Here is a 24,725-nt window from a genome sequence, read left to right on the forward strand (position 1 = left end):
AGATCAGATCAGTGAAGCTGCATAAATGTCAACTGAAGAAAAACAGAAAAGCTGCTAAAGGACAGGATATGCTGGTTTGAATCCATGTGTAAGACTGGCCTAGTCAAAGTCCAAAACTAAGTTCAACTTGTTTCAAAACTCGATTTTGACTGAACTTCAAAGATTTTGCTATGTAGAAGTTTTTAAATGCATAAAGCTGGTGGAAGCACACAATTCAATTCAGTTCATTTAAAAACTGCCTTATTGATCCCAAAGGGGAATTAAACGTTGCTGTAACTCATTTAATTAAAGTTACTGTACATGGTGATGGATGTGTAAAAGGAAAACCTTGCAGATGAAACTGCAGTGAAGGATGGTTCTAATAAAAAGTCTGAATGGAGTTTAGTTTCTCTGAAATTTTCTGATTTTTATTTGTACAAAAAAAGTATTGTTTTTCTCCCACTTCACATAATATCCAAATAAAATAGATTGAGGTATAAACATTTTGGAGAGAAACTGTATTTACTGCAGGTTGAGCTGGGGCAGACCTTTTTGTCAATCGCTGGTTCGGATCTGTTCAAATCCGTGTAACATTTTAAAACTTCACAGGTAAATGGCAGCTTGTTTACTTGCTTTCAAATCCTCTTTAATGGAGATAATGCTCTTGCTTCATTATTTGAACAGATTTGTGCATTAATTTAAAGTAAACTTTCCTATTTTCGCCAATATTGTTTATTTTAACCCTGATTAAAACTCAGGAGGGGTCTTTTTCTTTGCTGTTGTTTTTTTGTTTAAGTCTTTTGATGTCTGGGCGATGTGGAGCTGTTGAGGGAACGCATCGACTGGGAAACAAAGACTGACGTAACGCCGGACACAGCCCTGAAACCAGGGGTGAAAGTAGTTTTAAATTCTTGGGGGTACTAAAACAAAAAAATAAAATAAAATAAATAACATATATATATATATATATATATATATATATATATATATATATATATATATATATATATATATATGTATAAATAAAATATTGCTTGACCTGTTTGTTTCTGTGATGATTAATTTTTTTTAATTAGCTCTTGAATTGCAACAAAATAAAGCTATATTTCCCTCAGCCCACTGGCTGCAATGTTGACACCTTGAGATGCCATGAGACCTAAACTCTGAACATCATGGCATGGAGTGCATCCCAGTTTTCCATGTCTGGCATATAACCATTAATTTTAGCTTTTAAACTGGTTCTATTGATCCTGTGTCCAGACAGAGGGATAATCAGTAGCCTAGCATCATGACCTGTTTGTTCTGAAGATCCTGCAGCTTCCACTTCTCTTCCTAACATGGCGCCTCCTCACCCTGACTCTCATACTGATAGGAGGAACCACAGAGCTCTGTTAAGCTAAAGCTCATCTTCTGAAGTTGGGATGTTTTTCCTCCAACAGGTTCCAGAGGAATCACCTCAAACCAGATGTTGGACTGGATTTTATTTCACTGTCATTTGAGTGGAGTGGAGCAATAAAGGTTGAAAAAGGTTATCATTTTGGAGAAAGTCTCATCAACATCAATATTTCTACTAAATAAGAGGCAAAAAAATTGTTTGATAAAAGAAAACCTTCTCAGACTCTGAGCCCGACAACACCAAACTATTATTTTATATTAGACAATTTAATTTCACATAATTATCGCGGTAGAAGCCATTTGTTTGTTAAATAGTTAATGAAACATATTTACCGTGTTTGATGTTTGTTGTCAATGACGTATAGTCACGGACAAACGAGGTAATTAGTCCAAGTTTGTTGTGTATTGAACATTCAGAAACTACAGCGGCTGTGATGAGCCACAGCAAAGGTAAACAAAAGTAAAACAACCCGAACAGGTGATCAAATCTAAACCACTCGCACATTTTTACTTTCCGTCTCTCTGTCATTTAAGCACACCCGTTGCCATGACAACCTCCTGCGCTCCACAAGCCGACCAGAGATTATGTTAAAAACATATCATTTCAGTCCGTTACAATATCAGATTTGCAGGTTTGATATTTATTTTACGATCATTAATAAGCTCCCTGAACAGAGCGGTGGCTGATTAGTTCATTTTAAACTCCTGCTCTGCTCGTTATTTTGGTCATGGAACCGAAATGCACAGAATTGCGAAACACCTTGTTGAAACAATAATTACTGAGATTATTATTGTTGTCGGCTCATTAATTTGAACACGTTTTGTTGATTTTTTTTGTTGTTGTTCTTAAATAAAGTTATGAACGTTTTGATAAGGAGTCAGAGGAGGACGTGCTGGTCTCAGCCTCCTGGCGGCGTTCAGTTTGTCACCTACGGCCGAGATCGACTCAAAACCTTCCACGATTGACATATCGCACCGCTGCTCTAGCAAAACACAAACAGTTCAGAAATGATATGAAATGGGAAAAAAGTTATTTAACTGATTAAGTTGTGTTTTAGATTGTTCTTGAAAAACTAATCAGTCACGGCTGATTAGTGGGTGAACTCACGGCTGCACAGTGAATCCACTGATTTTTTTACAGCCGACATCCGCTCCCCTCTCTTGCAGGTACTGCGTACAGCCGCTAAATCTGTACGTACCCCCTTACTTTCACCCCTGCCTGAAATGTACCAGTAAGATGATGGGTGATGTTTAAAAGTAAAACCGGCCCACTTAAAGCTCGGCCCACTTTTCATAACTAATCTACCAGAACTTTTTTTACTATTGTTCAAGTCAAAGGATGGCGCAAACATTTAATCTAAGAAGCTTTTTCCCTCTCTATCATTTACTCTGCTGATGTCTCAGAGGTGTACTGACTGAAAGGACGACTTTATTAGGCGCACCTGTTCGAACCAAGCTGCAGCTGTGTGGGCGACGGCGCCCTGTTAGCGTTAGATGTCTGAGGACAACGGGCAGACAGGTTCTAGATCAGTGTTTCTCAACACCGGTTGGGGCCACTGTTAGTTTTAGATGCGTCTCCGCTCCACTTCACCTGATTAAAATGATTGAATTACCTCCTCGGCGAAACATCAAGTGCTGGTAAACACCCATTCATTTAGGTCAAGTCTGTGGCAAGAAGGAAACACCTAAAACAAGCAGGACGGAGGACTTGAGGGCGGGGGTGGGCATTTATCGTATCGTTTATCATGATAAATTTCTTGTCATAAGTTTTCTGATTTATTGTTTTCTTGATAAATTCCGATTGATGATGTTTAAACCCTCTAAGACCGTCCATTTTGTTAGTTTTCTATTCAAAAACACGATTAGATGCAGTAACTGTGTGCAGTTCAGTGATATAAGTCACACTTCTTTGGGTGAGATGAATCTTTCAAACACCTCTCTGAACCTGTAATGAAGAAATCCAACCCTATTACTTGCAAGGTGTACCTAATAAAATGACCAATGTACGAAGATATTCAAGTGTGTTTTTGACTCTTTGTTCACTGATCAGGAGCTGAATTTTCATTACAAATGTGTACAAAGCTTTGTTAATACTCTGCAAATGTCAAAAAAAAAACACAATTTCGGCAATTGACAAACTTATTGACAATAAGTTTGTCAGAGCGAAAAGTAATTAAAAAAACATACCGATCCTCCAACTGCTTCCTGTCGTCTTCTTGTTCGAAGTTTTCTCCAGTGGAAACAGCCAGTTGTTGATCATGTGACCTGTGTGATATTACCCATAAATCCTGGCTCCAAAACGTTATCAGAAAACACGAGTTCTTTTAGAAACCGGTGCGTCTCCATTAAGCGAATGGTCAATGGAAACGCAGCTGCTGATCAATGGTTGGATAATCACAAAGAAAGCCGTTCAGAAAAAGACTCAAGGTTATATTCATAAATGCTAATGCTATGCTTGACATCTTCTGTTCGCTCTTTCAGGTCCAGTTTCAATCAATACCACCTGCAGGTAAGCTAAGACGGTTATTACCTGAATAATTAAGGTAAACGCTGCTTCCAGAACCTCCAGCCTTCATTATCCATTTCACCGTGAGGTGCTTTCGGTGCGGCTTATTTTGGCAAGAGGCAATCTGGCCCTCCGGCTGTGGGGAATCCTTCCTCCCCATGTGTCAGCTAATGTTTACTGTGGCCTGAGGACTCAGGATGGATCACAGCGTTTCATAATCCACTGCCTGTACAGTGGACCAAGGGCAAAAAAATAATAATTCTCTTTGTGTCAACAGTCGTTTCATTCATGGGCAATTTTCACATGGCCTCTTGCAGCAGGATGAGGAGATAGCAGGAGGAGATGTGCTCCCAGCCCACATGCTCTGCTTCCTTCAAAACTCCTTCACGATTTGGGTTTATTTTTAAGCCGAGACATTTGTATTCCACCTGGCCGTTCGTCCTTCTTTTTCTCGTATCTTAACCGTCCGCGTATTTGAATTTGTGAGCGCTCTGCAAGTCAAGAGATGCAGATGGAGTCAGCAGTTCTCTTCTGAGAGGGAGACATCGCTGGATTCGCCGCTCAACAGTTTTCCTCCAGCTCCCTGAGCGCTGGCTGTTTTCCAAGAAAGAGTTCAGGATCAATGCGCGGTGGAAGTGAACTCTGAATGGCAGCACTGGAGGTAAAACTCACTCAGACCTGACCATTGACTGTGTAACTCTGAAACGTTAGGAATAAGGTATTTCAATTTTTCTGTCTCTCTCTGCCTCTGTTGTGGAAAGACCTTTAGAAGTGCTTTTTATCACATAGCATGGATGTATTTTCTGAAACTAAAAAGCTTTTGATTCTCCGTAAATTAGAGACTAACAGCAAATATTCATGTTTGTCCTTGACACGTGACAAACAGGATGAATGCGCTCCTTACTTCGCAAACTATTTGAAATTATTTTTACCCTTGTTTATTAGATTACACCTTTTTCTTTTTTCCTTTTTGCCTTTTAATTTATTGCCTTTTGAGCAAAAAAACTTTCAGAAATAATGCAGCTGCAGCTCATGGACCTTGTTTTCTAACATCGACCAGCTTATTAAGTCAACACAAACACAGGGGCTGCAAACAGCTTCCTCCAGCTTGTCCTGCAGCCACACTCTTAACCTTCCCCATCAATACGTGTTTATACTGCTGTCAGTACCGCAGCCCGATAATCACAACGGTGGAACAACCCTTCCACAGTTTCTGCGGGAGCCTGCACAGCCCTTTACAGACCTTAGGATGTGCATTCAGTGCATATCTGTGTACTTTTCCTCCCTTCGCTCTTGACTGATATCTGGGCTGCACAGGACTGGAAAAGGAGGATCTTCTTAAGGTGGATAGAGAAAAACTTTCCCTATCATAAACCTGTGGATTAACTGCCTCCCTCTCTGTGCCCATGTGAAAGTGCATTGCTTCACAGACACAAGCACAGCAGGCCGACTAAATGCTGCAAGTTAAAGGTGAATGGATTATTCTATTGCATTGTATCACAGTGTTTGGAGACTGGGGTGGGGGGGGAGGAGCAGCGGCTGATGGTGGCTAATTAAAAATGCATACGCTGCTGGATGCATTTCTTGGTAAAGAGGTGTAAAATCCCTTCAAATAAATCCATATTTTATTGCAGTAGCAAAACTTCACACAGGAAATTTGAGAAAAAATCCAACATTTATTTGTGAGAAATGTGGTGGAAAATACTTCTTCTGCAGCAGTGTCGGATCCATTGGACATTCATGACTCTCAGGTTGGTTTTGTGTACAAGCATAACAGAGGCGACTGGTGATCTGTAGGTAGAGATGTTCACAGTTGCATGGTATTTCAAAACATGCGGGCAAAGTGTTACATACATTATTTGTTCTTAAACATCAATCTTGTTGCTGGAAATGGACAACAAGCTTGAGTAAAATAGAAATCAATGGACCCAAGAGTAATTTTAGTCTCAGATCTACAATTTACAAATCACTTTTCTACAAAAATCTGACTAATTTGTTATTCTATTAATATATTACATGTTTAGTTTATTGTTGAGCATCCGTCTGCCCATCCTTCCAAACACTATATGACATCATGCTCTCCATCTATGCCTTTTGAAGAAGCCCACAGCATCACAGATCCTCCATCTTACCCAAAAGTTGAGGTTTTTTTCCTCATGTTCATCCTTTCCTTCAGTGCCTGTGAGGCAACAGCTTTGTGCAGAATACTGCATTTCCACAATAATAATTGAGTTATGTAATTTAAATGCACATTCTGACGTCTAGTTTGCCCTGTCAATGAACAACTTCATGATATATTTTCACCCGTTGATTTAAGCTTCTCCGCAGCACATTGGCGCAAGCACTACATTTTTTTTCCACTGTCGGAACGCTAGAAGAGCAATACTGTTTTGTTTTCTTTGACTTTGCTTCATTTTTATGGCTCCAATGCAACCAAAAAAAACCAACAATATCTTTAAATGTGCGACTGGACGATAGGTTACGGGTCCCTTAAGAAAGTCCCGATAAAGTTGGCGGTCGCTGTGAGGCAGAAGGTCATGTTTGCTTTTGGACAACAGAGAAATGCAGGAAAGTGACTCAGCATGGTGTTACTTTCTGAGCTTGAATTAAGTTTCCTGTAAAGGTGACCTGATTAGGCATTGGTCCAGCTGCACCAAGTTGGAGGAGCACTTCATAACCCTTAGTGAGACTGATAAGTTGAACTACTTCATTGCACCTACTTGCTTCTGTGTCCAAGAGTGATTTATAACTACAACTTTGCACAAGTTAGTCATTAGTTTATCATGCCAGGCTGCTTTGTAGCAGCACTGTGCCCCTTCCTGCTCACACCAGTTACTTGTGAGGTATAGATCTTTGTTAAATAGCATCACAGACCCTTTGATGAAAGCACTTTCATTGATTTAACTCCTGTGTTCTCATATGTTTCATTAACTTCTGCAGCAGAATGATTGATTTTAACAGTATGAGATCTAGTTCAGCTGGGGGCGGCGCTGAAATTGAGTTTAGGTCTTAGGTTGATAGACTATTTGTTTATAGCATTTACACTAGGCGTGGTTTATTACATGGGTGCATGCACACATGCGTGCATACGGGTGTGCATGAGCTTAAGCCTGCCACAGTCAATAAGCACAAGGGCTTCAGAGTAATTTTTCTGACAGTGATCACCAGATGGGAAAAAGAAAAGAGGGATTTGTTTCACGTTGACATGCCTCAGCTGCATCTCTGCTGTTTCCTGCTGTACTTGAACACAACAGGCCGCAAATAAACAAGATGGCGGAAAGATCCAGCATATAAAAGTCCATAGTAACATCTTTTTTTTTTTTTAAATGAGTCTTCATTTATCATATTGCCAGGAAACAGTGAAGAGGCCAGTAGCCAGCATGGTGCTGACCCGTCTGGAAGCTCACAACCTCTTTGTGTTAGATAAGGTTGTAATAAGATATAGTCAAAGCCTGGCAACTAATCTGATATTTCACCTCTATGAGAGATAGGAAAGACATAAAAACGTATTAGGAGTGGGCACTAAGAGGATTAGAGTATGGAAACGGATGTGTGCCGGCGTTTTAATCCACTCATGCTTAACCCTTTCAAGCTGCCCAATCTGCCGCACACAAACAATAATTATGTAGCTTCGCTTCTGATGGGAGCTACTGCTCCTGTTTCAGGCAGGTGACTCCCTCCACACGCTTCGTTTACACTTCATCCTCGGCTCGTTTTTTTTTTGTGTGTGAAGGAAATGTGAAGAGTGATGTGACAGAGCTCAGGTTTGATTAAGAGTCTCTGTCCTGTGACAGCGCTGCCAACAACGTGGCTCTGTTTCACGTGAATTACTCTGAAATGATGATTAGTTTAGCAGCTGCTTGCGTGCCGGATTTGTTTAGACTGCACTTGTTTGTGTTTGGTCACACGCACATAAACATGTATTTTAGTTTGAACAAATTGATTTATAATGCTGTCGTCGCAAAATTAATTTCTTCACATGTCTTTATCAACAGGAAAATAAACAACATGGGACTCTGGCTGGGTGTTCTCTCTTTTTGGGCAAACCATTCATCACCTCTCAGGTAAAAGAGCAGGAGTTGAAAAAGGTTCCCTGCATATTTTGATCCTTAATTTAGTATATATTTAGATCTTGATCATGATTTTTAATTCTCTTCCAACTGTTACTGAATATATGATCACTTTATTAGGTTTTGGATTATTTTCTGTTTTCAAACCACTATCTAAAAATTAGAGTCTTTTTCACCACATAGACACCAAGATAGCTTGAGTTGCAACCCAATTAACAAACTGTGTTCAATTTGATAAAGTGTTTAGTGAATATGCATTAAAGTTCAATTTGATGCACTAAAGAACACTGCTATTGTTTTTTTTTCCCAACTTTGTTTTTTGCACCTTGTTTCCCTAAAGAAATGCATTTAATTGCATCCTGTCGAGGTGGAAAGACTTCTGCCCTTAGACTGCCATAAACTAACTGGTTACTAATTAGTTAACCTAATGCTTTAATGCAGACAGGAGAAAGTCTGTAACTTATTTTGGCAAAAGACAAAGCAGATCATATGTAACAGGGTTTTATTTTAACAATATTATAAATGTGAAGTTTGTCAAAATTAGGTTATTCTTTGAATTTATTTAGTGAAGAAGTTGTTTCTTCAGACATTCATTGGTGTTTGACGCTGCTACTGGCAGTTGGTGGTTACCATAGTAACCGGCTCCTCCCCCTTTTTCTGTTGCCGTTGGTAACTGTACTGTGGTTTGTGTTTTCTTTGCAAGTATTATATTTTAAAATGTTTTTTTAAAACAAATTTGACAGTTCAGTGTTTCATGAGTAAATGTTCTATGTTTTGTGTATGTTTTTAAATATTATCATTTTTAATGTTGCCCATTTTAGCAGTGTTTAATTGTACAAATGTTAACTGCTGCCAACTGCTCATTGGGAGCTATTGTTTTGTAGTTTGTTTAGGGCTATTTTATTATATTATTTAATGTATAGGGGCAGAAGCTGCTGGCCCGATGTTAACCGCCATCTTGATTTTCTCTTTTCTTAGAAGTACAATGAACCTGAGACGAACATAGAAGCACGTGTGAAACCTGACTGAAACACAATCAAAAACTAAAAAAAGGATCTGAACATAAAGTGTAAAGGAAGACAGTATTGACAAATGAGAGAGTGACGCTGCAGGTGGAGGAATTAGCAAACTGGGAGCAAGTTGTCTTTAAACTGTTGCTTCAGTGAGTCAGCAGTTTTGTGGCGGCGTTCAACTCTGTAGAGCTTCTTCTCCTGTATGCTGCACTAGAAATTCATCATGTGATTCAGTAAAAGTAGCAAACAACATTTATTCATTACAGTAGAGCATTGCAGCATTCAGTTTGTTTTGGAAAACGGAGCACAGAGCTGAAAAAGAGGCCAAACTCAAGTTTAAAAAGCACAAAAGCAAAAAAAAAAAAAAATTATGTTCTTGACCTTCTGCTCTCTCTTGACTGCACATCTCCCTAGACTTGTCTTGGGCATTGATGCAACCATACAGGTAATTCAGTCTTTTTAAAAATTAAACTGCTCTCACCTCTCTGATTGCCAATACACAGAGATTACAAAACATGTTTTTATTCTGCAGCTTGGTGGTGCTGACCCCTGATCACTCCTTTACTGGCCTGTCCATTTAGGTGGACCGCCATGTTTTTATAGATTTGTATCTGTGCTTTATGCTTCTTCACATCTTTATCTCTGACCTGACCACTGTGCTCCTCGCTCTTCACCGTCCTTTTCGTTCCCTAAGAAACCTGTGATGCTTTTCGAAACAGCCGTATTTATAGTGAGATTAAAATACACACAGAATCCAGAATCCTTTATTAAACAAACACACCAAATTAAAAACAGCCGAGTTTTAGCAGCTGTGATGTGAAACTTGAGGTCAGATGTGTGTAAAGTAGACTAACTAGTGACTAGGCAACTAGTTTCATTAAAAGTAGAGGGATATGTGCACAACAAACTATTTATACTAAATATTGTCCTCCCTCTTCACATATTCTCTACTTTATTACATAAATTCACAACAATATAAACTTTCGATGTTTTTTGAAAGATTAAAAAATTGAGAAGATTTGGCAGCATTGATATTTGCATGTGAAAAACTTTTTGCTAAATGTAAAAATCATATTTTAAGGCCTAATATTTTAAACCAGGGGTGTCAAACTCATTTTCATTTTGGACAATATAAAAATTATGAGTGTTCTCAAAGGCCGGTTGTGCCAAAATGTAGCGATAAAACCTCTTAAAACTGTTGTGAAATTTACAAATAGCTGCCTCTGCAATTCGATGAGTCGCTCTTAAACTTAAATAATATTCATCCTCTTTTCACTTCTTTGCCTCTTTTAATGTAGTTTGGCAGAATACACATGCAAATTACTTTGATTGACAAAATAATAATTAAGCACACAACAGTTTTTAAGGTTCTTGTTACGTGTCCCTCCAGAGTCTAGAGGGCCACATGAAAAGCTGCGGCGGACCAGATTTGGCACCCGGGCCTCGAGTTTGACAATCCTGAATGCAGATAAAACCCTTACAAGTTCAAGTAAAATTGTACGTTTTCACTTATTTTTGCACTGGCACACATTCAGGACACAAGACTAAGCTCAGCTAGAGAGCAGACAGCAATTAATCTTCCCTCAATAACCAGCCTGCAGCTCACATCTTTTTGTGCGAGCTGATCCCTCCCAGCGTGTTCAGTGTGAAAGGTGAAAACACCCGTTTTTGACCTTCTAACATATGTTAAAGCCTTTATTGGTTTCATGGGGCAATAACATGGCGGAGACTTTCAGGAGGCGTTGGGAGCGGTCAAAATGAAGTCATCACTCTGGGAGAGACAGCTGGATGTGAGCAGTCCAGATCAAGAGCAGGCCCGTTCTGTCATAAAGCTCTGCCCTTAAGGGCGGCACCCAGCAGCCCACCAATCGCTGCTGCGTATCGGGACATGACCCTTTTGACAGCGCGCTCTGAGAAAGCGGCTGTGCCTTACAGGAGGACATGACCATTAATAAACCGGAGTCAGCGGTTGGGTGGCGAAGGCAGGAAAAAAATAACAGGTGTCAATCTTTATTAAATGCGATCTGCCACCTTTCAAATTTCTAAATTACTCCCCAATTAAGAAGAAAAATGAAGGCGAGGATGCTCCCTGAATTTGACATCCTAATTAATTACTTCCTTTGTGTGAAGAATTGACTTATACTCCATGTCACCTTGGAGTCCTGAAGCCCATTCTGGGATGAAAATTCACGCTCAGAGCTAAAAGAAAAGTTTCCAACGAGACAGAACTACTGACAACTTCTAATTTGGTGAGGTAAGGATGCCATTAGCATTCGCTCTCTTATTCGGTATAATATCCCAATAGCTAGATGGGGAAAACTATTCCTAAATTACATAGTTAAATAACAGACAACACGCTGGTTCTGAATCCAACTTCAACATCCACGATGGCAGAACTCGCCAAGGACTTAATTGGCTTCACTGTGAGTTTTATTATCAAATCAGTTGTGGTGAATTAAAGCAGCGTCTTTCATCCTGTCCTCTCATTTGTTATTTAGTTCCCTCTGGCCATCCCTCCGGCAATCCCAGCCCAAATAGTAAGAGGCAATTTTGCTCGTACAGTCACTAGTTGGCTGTGAATTGTTTGCAATAAGAGGAAGAATGTGGAGGAAATTGTGAGAAATAAAAAAAGACTTTCTGTGACTGCCTTGCTTTTCCAAAATAAACTCACAAAGGCACAATTATGACATTCTTTACAGACAACACAACAGATTTTTGCATAAATTTGGCTTTTCTGAGCAACTTTTGTCCTTGTGAGTGGCATGGTGATAGCTTGCAGCACTGCAGATGGCTTGATGTGAGAGCGCGCTCGCGCTCACGTCTGCAACGCGACAAGTGTGGGGCGATGCTGAGCGTCATTAGAGGGCTTGTTTTTCTACATGTTTGTTTTTCCGAGCATCTCATGCTCGCTGGAATTACATCATTCATAGTTTGTAGTCAGTTTGCAATGTGATGAACCTGTGAAGGACTGAAAATTATTCCAGAAAGTCAGAATGAAAATTTAACCTTTTTTTTAGCCTCTTGAAATCTTGCTGCACATTTTTTTTTTTTTGCATTTTCTCTCACTTTAACAGCCACTTAAAAGAAATGTTTTCACATTTTGACATGTTGCAGTAACACATTTTCATATAGGACTTTATGTGAGAGAACAACAAAGGACAGTATATCATTGACATGCAGTCAGAGGAGGCAGGCGAGACGGCAATAATGATATTAGAAAATCAATTTGTCCCTTTGACTGTTGTGTAAATTAGTTTTCTATATGATTTCAACAGTTTTATGGCTAAAATGAAAATAAGTAGTGCAGAGCAGGCAGCAAATGTTCCAGGATGATTCTCCTCCTTGGTGATCAGCTGCCAGAAACTCAAAATGAAGGCAAACAAGAATGATTTTTACTATAGTGACAGATGTTTGTGGATGGAGTTCATGTAAAATTAACAAAAAGATCACACACAAACTTAATTGTAAAAAAAAAAAAAGAAATGAAGAAACTGGCTAAAATGCAAAAGAAATCTGAAATAGTGATTTATTTTTCTAGCTTTTTGGACAACAACTGAAAGAAGCAGATTGTGCTATAAAATGTCCCAATGTGTCAGGACAATACATGATACCTTAAAATGAAAATAAGGAAAATGTGTTACAGTCTCACTGCTGTGTTCGTTTCCCGACCCGATCTCATCTGATCCCACGCCTAAATGGCTTGTGGAAAACTGCAAACTGGACTTTTTTCGGTCTTTAGTTCAACAATCCGTACCCTTTTCCTACAAAGGCCAGATTTGAGTAAGCTAAAAAAATAAATAAAAGAAAAACTTGTGTCAGCAAATTCTCCACCAAGGCTCAGTATCTTCCCAGCTCTTCCACAGAAATGATGGACATCTTGACTGCTTCTCTGATTAATACTCTTCTTACCACGCCTTCCAGGTTTGGGAGTCGGCCATGTTTTTGTTTTGTGAAGCTTCTTGCACATTGTCTGCTGCGTTCCTTTGTCTTTGTGGTTCTCTCTATTTAGTGGTTCTTCACAAAAGCCACACGCAGGTGGACTGTTTAATAATTAGGTGTCTTCTAGAGTCAGCTGGTTGCTGAAAAGAGACAGAATGTGAAAGCATGTGAGGCAAAGCTCTGCGCACAGAAGATCCGAAGGGTTCACAAAGCAGAACATCTGCAGTGAAGATTCTGCAAGCTGCAGCTCTTCTCAGTCTTCCCATGTCCCCGTTTCCACTGTTTAGCAAATTGTCAGACAACCTACAAAGAGAATTATGGGCCCTGAGGGGTCTTGGGGAAATTGCACCACAGGCAGTTTTATCTGAGGGAGCTGCAGGGCCTAGACAATGCTCCATTTAAGTATGATGACAGACTGGAGGGGATGTACCCAGCCCCTTTCTATAAACTTGACAAAACCGTTACAGCTGAAAACTTAACATTTCTGACATCCCTCGCTGAAGCTGTCGCCACGGGGCAAAAGTCATCTGCCATAAATTCGGCTCATCAGACAAGTTGATGACAGTTGCCATATATTATTTTTGGATTTGTTTCATTAGCAGTGTAAAGTTTGGAGGCTTTAAACAAACAGTTTACCCTTCCAACTGCTTTGATTAACCTTTTGCAGGAAAATCTTCCATCAAAAGGATTTTTTTTTTCTCACTATAAAACTCTGAATTGTTAACTTCGATGATGATGGCGGATATAGCCAGCAGGTTTGGCTCGTATGCTGCTTTGATAAGTTCACATGAAGCCTGCTTTGGGGGTGTGTGGGGGCTCATAACAGAGAAAGATAGCCTCTTAAATGGATGCACAACACATTCAGGGGAGTGTGTTCACTTTGAAGTGGTTATTAATACACAGACGGGGAATTCCTGCGGGGATGGAGGCGAGACAGTAGCACTGCGCTGCTGTGTTCAAGGAAGCTCATTTTTTCTTCCTCCGCCAGGTTAACATGTTGGGTCGTTGCTTTTGCCTCTTCAGTGTAATTTGAATTAAACGCCACACGTGATGGCAGCAGAGAGAGACGAGCGACGTGAATGAACTTCCTCTCAGCTGTTTGTGCGCCGGCCCGTTTATGACCGCCGCTCTTTGTGAGTCACATCACCCGTCACATTTGTGATGAAACTCTGCCTGCAGCTGCTTCTAAATGCATCCCTCTCTCTTTCTTTATTTGTGAAATGGGCGCTCGCCTTGTGTTCTGTGCCGTGTATGCAGGAGTTTCTCATTAAACGCATAATGAAGAGGGGTATCAGGGACAGGCAAGGTGTTTTATAAAAAAGGAAACCAAGGGAGGAGAAGCGAGCCAAGTTACACCGCCTCACCCTGGGCTCAAAGGCGACAGCTTCTCAAGTGAGCATTGGACTTTTTCCTTATTCCAATGCTCAGAGTGAGGCAGACAAACAGAAGAATGAGTATGAGGAGGCTGCCTGACCCGTCCATGGTGATGAATAATGAATGAGCAGGACAGAAGCGGTTACCATTTGGAGACAGTTTCCTGATGAATGATTACTGGCTCCATTGGGTCTGTATTTGCATAGGAGATGAAACTGTCGAAGGGAAGACACATGGGTGTTACAGTAAGACGAGGCGGTTATACTTTTGACTGCTGAGCACGCATCTCTTGTAATGTCTTCTAATCAAGCAGCACGGCTGGTCGAAAGAGACCTCATGTAAAACTGAATTCATTAAGATTTGGAGGGAGACGTTCACTTCTAGTGCTTTTATCTGTTGTGTTTCAGGGATGTAGAAGCTCAAATGTATGTGTGTGTTGTTCTTAACAGCTTTTCTGAATCTTTGGAAGGAGCTAAAGATCAGGGTGATGGCAAAGAGGCTTTCCAACCTTACAGGAGAACTGAAATAAAACCTCAAAATATCAATAATGCATAAATATCATTCAGTAAAACACTTCCGCAACAGGAACCCTTTTATCTGATCTAGAACATTTTTGTCAATAATTGATGTGTTACAGAAAATCCAGTGTTACTTTTTCAATATTCAGTGTTAAATTTTTTTTTTAATAAGTTATCTTTTTTTATCATATAAGCATATTTTATGATTTATTTAAAAAAAACAATTTTGAGTTCTCCTGAAAAGACCTGGAGCTTCTCATCCAAGATAAATCAAAATAAAATGCAAGTGGAAAAATTCATTCTGCTACTGTTGCCTCAGTTATGTGATGCACTGCAATCATACAACAAAGAACACCCACGCTAGCTAGCTAACTAGCTAGCTAACTAGCTAGCTAGCTAGCTAGCTTAATCTTCCACCTCCTCCATGGAGGACACCTAGAGAAACATTCTAGGTGTTTCTTTGTCATGTCCAGCCATGTTTTGCTGAGTTTGTTATGATTTTCCAGCCACATTTATTAGATTGAATGTCGTCTCTGACCCAAACATTTTGGTTTTTGGCATTTTGGGATCCATTTCTTTGTTAATCATTCTGGTTTTTCCCTTTTGGTGAAGCAAGGATATGAGATTCTCTGAAACAAGTTATCGACTCTCTGTGTGATGCGGATGATGGAGCTTCCATCTTGGCAGCGCTGGATCCTGGAAATACGACCTAGAGTCCAGTGGGACTTTTTCCTCCTCATGACCCATTCTTCACTGTTGATGCTTATATTTAAAAGAAAAAAGCTTATTTATTTTATTAGTCATTAGGGAATTGTTGATGATGCTGATAGCACAGCAACAAGAAGTAGTATTTATGTCTTTTCTCTGCAAAAACACAAAATCTTACCAATAAGACAAAACTAACTTCAAAGCAACTTTTTAGAAAGATATAGAGACTTATTGACTTATTTTAAGTCAATATTTCCTTAATATTGATGAAAATGTTCTAGTTCCAATGGCAGATTGTTTAACTGATAAGAAATTTGTTCCCATGTTATAAGTTAATTTATCTGCCAATAAAACTGGTTCTTTTTCATCAAAATTAAGGAATTATTTACTTAAAACATCCTGCTGAAAAGTCGCTTTGTTATGTCTTATTTCAAGTTTACCAAGATATTTTCACTAGAAATGATAAAAATTACTTGGTGAGATTTTGTGTTTTTGCTGTATGAGAGGCTCTTTTCCAAACAAATGAATAAAATACTAGCTGAATTCATTCAATATATTCTTACACATTTTCATGTGTAAAAATGTGTAAGAATATATTTTTTCCACCGAATTTATCAGTGGAAAAAAAAAAAAAATGAGCGAACTGTTAGAAAATCTGTGCATATGGTTTACTGAAATAAGGATTGCAAACTGGTTCTCATGCTTTCCAAAGTTGAGGGAACAGATTTTCATCACCTCAGTTTTTTTTTTTTCTTTTTGCCTCCTGGCACTCAGTGGGCTCCGTGCATTTGTTACCAGGCGGCGTGTTGTACCAGCGCAGGAAGAAATGTTGTGCAACTGAGGTGAGAGAAATACCTCAGGAGGCTGAAAAAGATTAATGAGGTGAGCCATAATGATGATTTTAGCAGAAAATTAAACAAAACCAGTTGATTCATCCTTTTGCAGACAGATGAGGGCTGAGCGCCGTTCATTTCGCAGCAGCAGCTGCGACGCCGCGCAGCAGCATCAGCTCCCGGTGAAGCGAGGGGAGATGAGGATTTCACGGTCATCGCGTCACCTCACAAGGTGGACGCGCCGCTGGGAGGACGCCGTCTGACACTCGGCGGGGTGACAAGCGTCCTCGTCAATGTCAGATGTCTGTTTACGGCCCGCGCCGCCGCTTCTTGCCTCGCCACGTAGGGTCGTGCTCGGTTTGATCAGCTTTTTGAGTCGGCTTAATCTTGTCAGGCTTGACAATGAAGGCTGAGCTCCTCTGTTCTTCTTAGCGGAGAAATCGGCCTACAGCTTGCCCTATTCAAATCGGCCCAGAGATCCCCGCAGAATCCATAATCATTTCTACGAGGGATTTATGGATGTATCAAACATCCTGAAGTTAAAGCACTGATCTGCATTCTTTCCCGACGTAAGTCTCACTGAATACTTAATGGCCTTGCTAAATTCTGAAGCCCCCCACCCCCTTCCCGCTGCACTTCAACCACGCTTAAGATATGCAAAAGGCGGGTGGAAAAGAGAGAGAAGTCATCTTTTCTGCCTGGATGAAAAGAGATGAAGAGACAAGTGTCTTTTAGTGCTCTCAGGGTCGGCTGGAGCAAAGAAAAGGAGACGAGAGGTGCGGCGGTGAAGGAGAAAGCAGAGAGGAAGAAGGTGTGAGCCGTCATTACCACAAGGCTACTTTAAAATCCTCCACGATAGCACTTAGTTCAACCATTTGTAATAGAGGCCTTCTTTCACCGCACAGCACGTCTGAAAAGGAAGGAGATGCTGCACATGTGGGAGGATGAGTGAGCAGAGAAGAGAGTGGATACTCTGCCTCCCAGATGTTTGGCCTCTTTGATGGAGAAGAAATCAAATGCATTCTTTTCGTCTCTTAGAAATGCGAAGAGCATTGCTCTTCAGGGCCACAATCTGGAGCCTCCGACGCTTCTGCATGTTTAGCTGCTTTTGTGATTTACAAGGATTAGTTGTTCTCAATATGTGCGAGCACAAATGGTAACTCGCGCCAATCGTTACAGGTGATGTCAGCTTTGCAATTGAGTTGTGGTTTGTCATCGAATTACAACTAATCTCCATGTAATTTACAAGGCAGAGAGGTCCAGTTTATTCCCAGTTATGTTGGTCCAAATGATCTAAAATCAGTAAAATGTATTCTCAGCCAATCACTCTAAATTCAGGTCTAATTTGATGGCTTTTGTTGTTCTGTGATTGTGTCATTTATGCAGGGATTTGACTACCAGTAATCCTAACTGTATCAGTTAGTAATATTTACTATTTTGTTTTTCAAAACCACTTAAAAGTAAATATTTCTGGGATTTCTTGGTTTCTTTTTTAACCGTAGTGGAGAACAATTGCTAGTAAAAGAAAATACATTACAGCACATAAATACATTTCTTCATGTTTTTGATTCACATCTTTAAAACGTTTAAATTGGGAAACTTGCAGTGAAATAAGCAGCAGGATAATCATGTCCAGTTGTACGACATGCTAAAACTTTATCAACCAAATCACGTAAGTCACTGCAGAAAAGACCTTTTCATTTTTGCACATTTGTGACACTGATTCAAACTGAAACATCATCGAAGCAAGAGCCTCTGAAATGCACCATCTCACGCTTATACCCACCTTCATGTGTGGGCATGTGCTGATTGCATCGGTGCCAGACAAACAAAAACCTTTGGCAAGCTGGCCTATTAACGAGCACATCAGGCGATACCTGCACAAACAAAGCTCGAGCTGAAAACAATCTCCAGAACCGTCTTTAGTTTACACGGTCGCTGGAAGCCTCTTTGTTTAAACATGTGGCACATTTGGTGAGTCTTTTTGTATTTAACTGACCTATCGCCAGCATTAAATCTTCTCTCTCACAGATATCGCTCCTTCATACAGCATCCTCATCATTTTGCACAGAACAGTTATCAGAGCAGAGGAGGAAAACAAGAAAAGACGAAACGTGAAACCTCTCGTCGGATTGGTTTCCTGCAAGTTATTACTGATCTGTTGTTTTTTTCTCCCCCATTACTCACATTTAAAATAACAGCTTGATCACACCGTGTCTTTTTTGCTTTACATATGTCAATATTGTCAGTTCACTGTAAATGGTGAGACTCGGCACATTCAAGGGAAAGTTGCATATTTACTTAAACTATAGCTGCTGAAACATGAAGCTGTTAAACATCGAATCTGATGTTTCCGTGAAACGTGTGCATATACTGCAGCTCCATTTTGTATAATGTATATTTTTCTACTTTCTTCATATTAGAACCAACTGACAACCTGAGGATAAACACTTGATTCTGTATTTCCAGGAAATGAGCACCTGCAAGTAGTCAGTTAATTATCAGCTGGTTAAATCAGAAAGTAGGTCATGTAACTCTCCGTTGGAGCCGCTCCATGCATTCCGGAGGTAAGTGATTCCTCATCAGTGCAGACTGAGAGTCTGCATAAAGTAAAATATGATTGATTTATGCTATTACTGGGTTGTAGCTGCAGAATTTTCTAAAACATTTTCTTGTCCAACAAAAAAAGAAGTTAGGAAAACGTACAGCTCTATTATATTAAGGCAAAAATCTAAAATCCTTTTTTGGATATGTTTCATTAAAATATTACATATTTAATTTATTGCTGAAAAGGTAAAAACTAAAATTATTTAGCATTTTTAAATGTGAAAAAAAAAAGAAAAAGACCTCTGATTTTGGCCCACTGTGCAAAACGTTTGGGCACCACTGAAGTAAAGAAATTAATTCCAAAGAGAAATTTAGATCTTGTTCACGAATGAGGGAAGAAGGGAGCGGGAGATCGATAGGCGGATTGGGGCAGCGTCTGCCGTGAAGCGGGCGCTGTACCGGTCCGTCGTGGTGAAGAGAGAGCTGAGTCAAAAAGCAAAGCTCTCAATTTACCGGTCGATCTACGTTCCCACCCTCATCTATGGTCATGAGCTTTGGGTCATGACCGAAAGAACGAGATCACGGGTACAAGCGGCCGAAATGAGTTTCCTCCGCAGGGTGGCTGGGCTCTCCCTTAGAGATAGGGTGAGAAGCTCGGTCATCCGGGAGGGACTCAGAGTAGAGCCGCTGCTCCTCCACGTCGAGAGGAGCCAGTTGAGGTGGCTCGGGCATCCGGTCAGGATGCCTCCTGGACGCCTCGCTGGTGAGGTGTTCCGGGCACGTCCCACCGGGAGGAGGCCTCGGGAAAGACCCAGGACACGCTGGAGGGACTATGTCTCTCGGCTGGCCTGGGAACGCCTTGGGATTTCCCCGGAGGAGCTGGAAGAAGTGGCTGTGGATGGATGGATGGATGGATGGATGTTCCATATTAAATGGCTTCAAGGTGAATGCAGCCTGAGAATCGGAGAGAAGAGATACTTCTGTTGGGTAAATTACTTCGTAGTTGCAGGTGGCATTTTGTCCTGCTTTAGATCGGTTCTCAAGCTGCCATGGGACAAACGGGTGACACGCGCTGCCACCCTGCCGGTTCACTGTCGGCTCCTTAATATAGGATGTAGCTCAGGGCTACATCATGTCAAGGACTGTGTCTGCATTCCTGGTACTGGTGGAGGAGTTGTGGAGCAGAGCTGTGGCGGCTGCTGCAGGAAACAAACTGTCTGTCTCCGCGTGTGAAGCCGGAGTTAACACAATTTATTTTCTTGTAATGAAGCTCTTAAGGTTCTCTTAAGATTCTCTGACTATTTGTCAGGTGCAGAGTCTGTTTTTACCTTTTTGGTCAGCACTGACTTGCCAGCTCTCAAAATAAATTGCAGTGGAAATAAAATTCGATGTTTACCATGAAGCCGACAATAAAAACAAGAGGAATACAGACGTCATAACCTTTCACAATGACGCAGAAACACGTATAACTCTTGTGTCCCAAACTAAGACGGAATGAGGAACATTTGCATTGCAACTTACAGCATTATAAATATTTATTTTGGTTTTATAATGTTCATGTAAAATGAAAACAGACCTATGACATAAATTCACCTGGTCTGGTCTTTAAGTTTTTCACTATCCTGCATGTTTCATGCATTTCTCTGCCTTCACACATCCAACTTAAAGAAACAGGTGACTGAAAGGCTTCGTACCTGCATGCAGAAGAAGCACTGCAGGTGTGCAGGAAAACATTCAACACATGAAGTGCAGATGAGGGGCAGGATTGAGCATCTCATCCAAACGTAGATGAGATTAGCCGTAGGTTTTTTGTCGTTTATGTGGCGTTCACACGCATCCGGAGTTCTGGGAGACCAGAAATGATCATTTTGAAAACGTGTCCCAGAAGAATAACTTGCATTGTTGAAATTCCATCCATCCATTTTCTTACACCTTTGTCCCTCAGTGGGGTCAGGAGGGTTGCTGGTGCCCATCTCCGGCTAACGTTCCAGGCGAGAAGCGGGGTCACCCTGGACAGGTCGCCAGTCTGTCGCAGGGCAACACAGAGACACACAGGATAAACAACCATGCACACACACACTCACCCCTAGGGACAATTTGAAGAGGCCAATTAACCTGACAGTCATGTTTTCTGTGCATGTGGAGAAAACTCACACATGCACAGGGAGAACATGCAAACTCCATGCAGAAAGACCGAGGCCGGGAATTGAACCCAGAACCTTCTTGCTGCAAGGCAACAGCTCTACCCACTGCGCCACTGTGCAGCCCCTTGTTGAAATTTTATTATTAAATAAAGAACTACATTACAGAGACTGTCAGCTCAGCCATGCTAACTCTGTTGATGTTGGTTTGAAATGATATGCCTCAACATTTCATTGTCATAGTTAAGAGGGCAGAAAATATCTTCAATGTTTTTCTTCCTACATTGAAGCTATTTTTAAAAATTGGTATCGGCTAACATCGTCTGAGGTTTTACAAAACAGCCAACAGATTCTGATGGATGAATCTCTCACCAAAATACAAACTTATTTGAGCATTCTGGTCTCAGTTTGTGTTTGTTGATCAGGAAATGCCTGAAGCAGTTAATATTATCTGATTGATTAACCTGCAGCTACAGACCAACCTTATCTACAACCGCATTGTAACAGCTGTAATAGCCACGATACGCTGAACGTTATTAAAAAGAAACCTTGAAAACACGTCCCTAAAGACTTATTGATGCATTTCTTTGTGGAACAATTGGCCTCTTAATACAACAGAAACACGGAACCGCTCTCATCTTTCTTTTGTATTTATTTTAAATCAAGTACTTCACTAGAGCAGCGTTGTTGTGAGGGGAAGAAATAACACCCCTGTTGCTCTGTATCAGAACAGGTAATAAATGTGTCATGATAATTATGTGCAGGTTGGACTGTGAACAATTAACATTATGTTCAATGCCAACACTCTAATTGCAAGTAGGTTTCCAATGGTGAAGCTAAATGGAGCGTAGGAGGATGGAGGTCAGGGCCGTGACTTTCATTCAGAGAAAGCAGAGAGTGTTTCCAAACCAGACCTTCAATAAATGGGATTTCTTTTTATTTTAGACGTTGCAATCATGTCCTAACCTCAATCAAGAATTTTACAATCCTACCCTTACAGGCAAACTAATTGCTTTGGATAAATATTTTTAAAAGCTCTCTCTTTTCTCTTCTATCTTAATACCGACATTAAAAACAAAAATGTCTCAATTATGAAAATGCGAGAGATTTTTCATCTTTTCTGTGCGACAAAGGGTAAAAAAAAAAAAAAACGAAAACAAATTAACAAAAGGTCCATAAGTCTAACACATGGAGTATTCAAATTAAAACGCATTAATGTCTGAAAGAACAGGACATTTTATAGAGCCTAATTTCAACTTTTTCAAAGCACATTGGGGAAAATCATAGATCAGTAGAGGAAAAATATCATGTGCTCGTAACATTTATGTGTGAAATTAAACATGAAATAGTAGCTGTCTTAGCTGACACAATAAAACCGAGCGTCCTCTTATTTGCTCTTCAGCACATTTTGTAACTTTAATGCAAACCTGTTTTAAAGCAGCTCTATTATTACAGCGAAGATGCAAAGACATGCTGCAGGAGCCGAGGAGTGCCTCAGCGTCGCTCCATCACCTTCAGCCCAGGTTCTGTTGTAGTCAGATGAGGAACCCGATGACAGTCAGCTCCGCAGGTTAAGAATAAGGGTTAGATTTCCGAAACGTTGGGCTCTTTAAAGCTTAGAGGTGTATGTCTGCCCAAGCATGCCAAATTGGCTGTGAGTTCAAAGAGAATCGGTAAGAGCAGAGAGTTGAGGTGAGACCCGGTTATCTCTCTGCAGCTCTAAAGCCTCTGTAATGACGGCTCCATCAGCCTCCCTTTGGAGAGCGGCGGACCACAGCCCTCAGGATCTGCACGACTCATTTTCAGCACCACAACTCGTGCTTTCCTCAAGACATCACATCATCGGCTCTTCAGCCTTGGACACGCAAAGTGGAAAAATGTAAGAAACTGAAGAAAAAATATTAATTCTCATCTTTTCGATAAAATTAAATCAAATTTTATTTGTGTAGCACATTTCAGCAGCAAGGCATTTCAAAGTGCTTTACATCATTAGACACAAAAACACAGAGTCATACAACGTTGAATCATCAAAAACATAAAATTTCCGGCCGAGTCGAAGTTCTGCCCTTATGGGTAAAAAATAAATAAAACTCCAACCCGCACCACTTTTCAACAACGGGGGCTCCAAAGAGTTAGAAAACCTCTTTGCAGCTTTTAAATTACTGTCAGAAACTTTGACCATCCCTGAAGGACAAAAACAGGAGTCTGAGTTGATCTTTTATCCGTTTCATATTTTGCCACTTCATAACCAAAGTCTCGTCTATTTCATCCGAATGATATGACACACCAGCACCGTCTGAAAACTGGACCATTCTGTGTGATTAACTTTCATCCAACCCTCTCCATTGTTCCTCCAGTTGTGTCATTTTAAGTCTTTTTAGCCTTTTACAGTTTTTCTTCAAACAGTGTTTGTGTTTAATTCCCTCCATCATACCTTAAGATCCGACTAGCTTCCTGGTTAACACCTGAAGCAAAGCTTCCCTAAGCATAATACTACCGCCACCATGTTTTACTTCGGGAATGGTCTCTACACAGTCATATGCGGCGAACATAATGGGTGACGTTGGATGACTTTGACAAACTTTAGATGGGATTCTTATGAAATTCTTGTCTCTAATGGTTAAATCCACAAAATGCAACAGTTGTTGCATCAACAGATCCTGATATCATCCAGAGCTGCCATGACCTCTTGGCTGCTTTATCCCTGACCTCTCTGCTCTGTTTGTTGGTGATCATGATACTTTTTGTTCATTAGTAAACCTCTGAGGTCTTCTCCACTCAGCTGGACTTATACTGAGACAAGCAGCTATAGCATCTTTTACAGTTCGGCTGCACTTGGCTTTGAAAGACAGTACAATATAAAGAAACACATGTTAATAAATGTTAGCATTTATTTGTGTAGGTTTTTTATTTTTATATGTTGGTCTGGCATGTAAAGAACCTAAAACACATTAAAAATATGAGGTTTTCCATGAATAAAAGTTCAAGGATTACAGTCAATACTTTTACAAGGCATTGAGTTTGAAATAAATAAGAGAAAATTGACAAAACTTCTGGTGTGGTGTATCTTCTTGCACGTTAGAAAACGTGGTATTTGCTGTAGGTCACAATTCAGGATCCAAAATTCTCTGAAAAACATAAATGATGTTTGTTTTTTTTCATCTTCCTGCCAGCTATTTGCTTCATCAAAGCGTTGCAGCATGCAGGCTCCATCTTGATGCTGCAGGTGCCCCAATCAGCCAACACAAGGCACTGTGGTGAAAACAGGGCTGAGAGCCCTTGTTGGCTTTCCACCTCGAGTGCTTGTTTGAACACATGAGTAGGTCACAGTCTCCACCTGCAGTCAGCCTCAACCTTAATGACAGCAAAGCAAAACGGGCAACCCGGCTGTCAAATAAGAATTAGAGTGTTTTAGTTACATTGTGTGAATTTTTCTTTTTCTTTTTTTTAAAGTCAAAAAAAGGTCAAAAGATCCAGATCCTGTTCATTTAACATAGTAATAATAATAACATATTGAATTGCATTTAATCTTCTTTCAGTTTAATTTATATTCAGTCTGTACAAGCTGAGCAAGACATCCACATTGTACCATCACACATCAAGCAGATTAATACATGTAACTTTGTCTCTGCAGTGACAGAAAACACTGACTGTGAACCCAGTAACTACATGTAACTACATGTAATTACATGTAACTACATG

The 24,725-nt window shown here is 40.3% G+C and overlaps 1 long non-coding RNA gene across 3 annotated transcripts in view; it reads right to left on the minus strand.

The window, feature by feature from the left end:
* Positions 1–5,568: 5,568 nt before the first annotated feature.
* LOC103471534 (uncharacterized) overlaps positions 5,569–24,725 on the minus strand; it is a 99,645-nt gene continuing 80,488 nt past the window's right edge. The window contains exon 6 of one of the 3 annotated variants that reach the window (XR_534665.3): positions 5,569–5,671. This is a non-coding gene — a long non-coding RNA (uncharacterized LOC103471534). Of the gene's footprint in view, positions 5,672–20,409; positions 20,728–23,900; positions 24,378–24,725 lie in introns of those variants that run through there. The other 2 variants (XR_001776962.2, XR_534663.3) reach the window with 2 other exon arrangements.

The sequence above is a fragment of the Poecilia reticulata genome, chromosome 10, assembly GCF_904066995.2.
Source record: "Poecilia reticulata chromosome 10, P_reticulata-male-v2, whole genome shotgun sequence".
NCBI lineage: Eukaryota > Metazoa > Chordata > Actinopteri > Cyprinodontiformes > Poeciliidae > Poecilia > Poecilia reticulata.